A 2813-nucleotide genomic window follows, 5' to 3' on the forward strand; every position below is an offset into this window, starting at 1 on the left:
AAAAAAAAAAAAAAAAAAAAAAAAAAAAAAGAGTAAAAAGCTTGAAAGAAAATGGAGAAATAAAAACTGACCAACAGAGAAGCAAAGATGAGAATTACATCAGATTTCTTAAAAAAATCAAGCCAACAAGAAGAGACTGAAGCAAAATATTTAAAGAGATAAGAGGAAAAAAACCCGCCAATTTAATATTCTGTATCCTGCAAAATGTTTTCACTTTGGCACCACATATACTAAAAGTGAAATGACAGAGATTAGCATTGTCTTTTAGCAAGCATAACATGTAAATTTGTGAAGTATTCCATATGTTTAATTATAGTTAGGGGAAATAAACTTATAGTGATTACTATAGTTAATGATCATCGACTGTGTTCTTAAAAATATTGAGTGTGTGGGCTAAGGATTTAGCTCAGTGGTGCTGCACTTGCCTTGCAAGTGCAAGGTCCTGAGTTTGATCCCTGGTATTGGAAAAAGCAAACAAATGAACAAACAAACAAATAGAACAATGGCAACAAACCCACACTGAGTACTGTCACCACAGAAATGATAATTGTGTGAGGTAATATATATTATTTAGCTATATTTAACCATTGTACAATGTATCTATGCACTTTAAAATGATATGTTATACTTAGTAAATACACACAGTGCTGTCTGTCAATTTAAAAGGAGTAAGAAAAATAAAACATTGTTCTTTTAAATATTACCTTCACTTATCCTTTCTTTACTGCTTTTCCTTTCTTATGAAGATCTGACTTTCTCATCTATATAATTTTCCTGCTCTCTGAAGCACTTTTAAAGACATTTCTTTCTTTTTTTTTTGGTACTGGGCATCGAATTCAGGACCTTGCATTTGCGAGGCGGCACCACTGAGCCAAATCCTCAGCCCTTTAAAGGCATTTCTTGCAAAGCAGATCCATCAGCACAACGTTTCCTACTTTTGTAGGTATGAAAGTCTATTTCTTCATCACTTTTGAAGGAAGATTTGCAGGATGTAGAATACTAGATTGGTGAATTTTTCCTTTCAATGCTTTAAGTATTTCGCTTTACTCCCTTCTTGCTTGCTTGACTTCCAAGAAATTGACTAAGTTATCTTTGCTCCTGCATAGGAGCTTTTTTTCTTTTTCAACATTTTTTATTCCTTGTGCTTTCCCCTTATCATCTACTCCTTTATCCTTCATTTTATGCAGTTTGACTATGATATACCTATGTATAGGTTTTTTGTTTTTGCTTTTGAAATTTATCCTGGCTAGTGCTCTCTGAGCCTCCTGATTCACGTTTCTTCTGTTTCTTTCTTTTCCTTTAGATATTCCCATTACGTGTATGTTATGCCTTTTGTATATACATTGATATGTGCCCTTAGCATATTAGTCATATTGGTTTTAATGTCCAGTCTGACATTCCAGCATCCTGTCACATCTGACTCTGGTTGTGATGCTCTCTCTGTTTCCCCAAGCTAATTTTTGCCTTGTGATTTTTTTTTTTGTTGAAACCTATACATGATGCATTTCACAAAAGTAATTTCAATAAAATGGGATTTTAGTGATGTGGTGGAGAGGTACAGTGGAGGGGAGTGTTTCATGGTCCTGTGGTTGTCTCAGTCCTTTGGTGAACCAGAACCCCTTGCTGTGAACTTTATCAGCCCTTCTCAGTTTTCCCTTTCTCTCAGGTTGTGGCTAGAAGGGGCTGGGTTGGGATTTCTTTTCATACCAATGGAAGTTAAGAGAAGGTCAAAATTGAATATTTCCCTTCCCCCAGATCAATTTGTTCCTGACAAAATAGTCTGCCTTGGAGCTGATGTTAAGAAGAACAGAATGCTCTTCCATATTTAAAAATGATCACTCTTCTCATTCCCCTGCTACAAGTAGGACAGGAGTTTTTCTCTGCTATTTATTGTAAGAACATGGTAGAGATCCTGAACATAGAACTCACAAACATGTGCCCCCAGCCTCCCAGCCCCATTACTGGATCTTCCTGGAGTTTTAAATTCTCAGGTTTCCCAACAATGATTCTCCAGAAATTCCTTAATTACAGTTTAGGTTTTCCTACCATGGCACTAGGTCCAGTGGAAGTTTCTGCTTGTGGGTTTCTGCTCCAGTTACTTATGATTCTCCCTATTCACCTGTTTCTGTAGGTTTTAGGGCAGAAGTTTGCCCTGTGACTTTACTTCTCTGATTAGTGTAAGAAGAGATATTGGTTTTTCCATTTGTTAAACTTTTTATTTGTTGTTAGGACAGAATGACAGCTTCCAGACTCCTGACATGCTTGATTGAAAAGCACAAGTCCCACAACCATGTTTTGCACACTCACGTAGAAGTAAACACTTTAAAAATATTATCTCACTTAATCCTAATATCAACCTGGAGTAAAACCATTACATCATTCTATAGGTGTGATTCTTGTTGCTCAGCAAGAATTAGGTGGCCACACCGATAGAAAGAATGTAGGATTTGTACTTCTGTCTGTTTTCAAAGCTTGTGTGCATCCCACCTACCATGCTGCCCGGCAGAATTAAGTAGATTCAGGATAGACTTCAGGCCCAGAGTCAAATATGAACTAGAAATAGACTCAGGAGCCCAGACCAAAAAGTAAGAAGAAACCCAGAGGCTAAAAAGGTTTTTAGAACTCATTCTTGGCAGGCCATCAGCCAGGTCTCCCCAGGTAAGTGCTGAATCTTGATTGATTTGCTTTCCATCTCTGTCACCTTGAGCAAGCCACTTTACCTCTCCTAGCATCAGATTCTAAATAGGTAACTCAGGGCCTAGAAAATGGTAACTGCTTAAAAAAAAAAAAAAAAAAAAAAAAAAGAAAATTTT

At 36.7% G+C, this 2813-nt stretch overlaps 1 long non-coding RNA gene across 2 annotated transcripts in view; it reads left to right on the forward strand.

Moving 5' to 3' along the window:
• LOC104869187 overlaps positions 1 to 2813 on the forward strand; it is a 24277-nt gene that overhangs the window by 15725 nt on the left and 5739 nt on the right. The gene's annotated exons all lie outside the window — the stretch shown is intronic.

Source organism: Fukomys damarensis, unplaced genomic scaffold (assembly GCF_012274545.1).
Source record: "Fukomys damarensis isolate Sample0158 unplaced genomic scaffold, DMR_v1.0_HiC HiC_scaffold_23, whole genome shotgun sequence".
Taxonomy (NCBI): domain Eukaryota; kingdom Metazoa; phylum Chordata; class Mammalia; order Rodentia; family Bathyergidae; genus Fukomys; species Fukomys damarensis.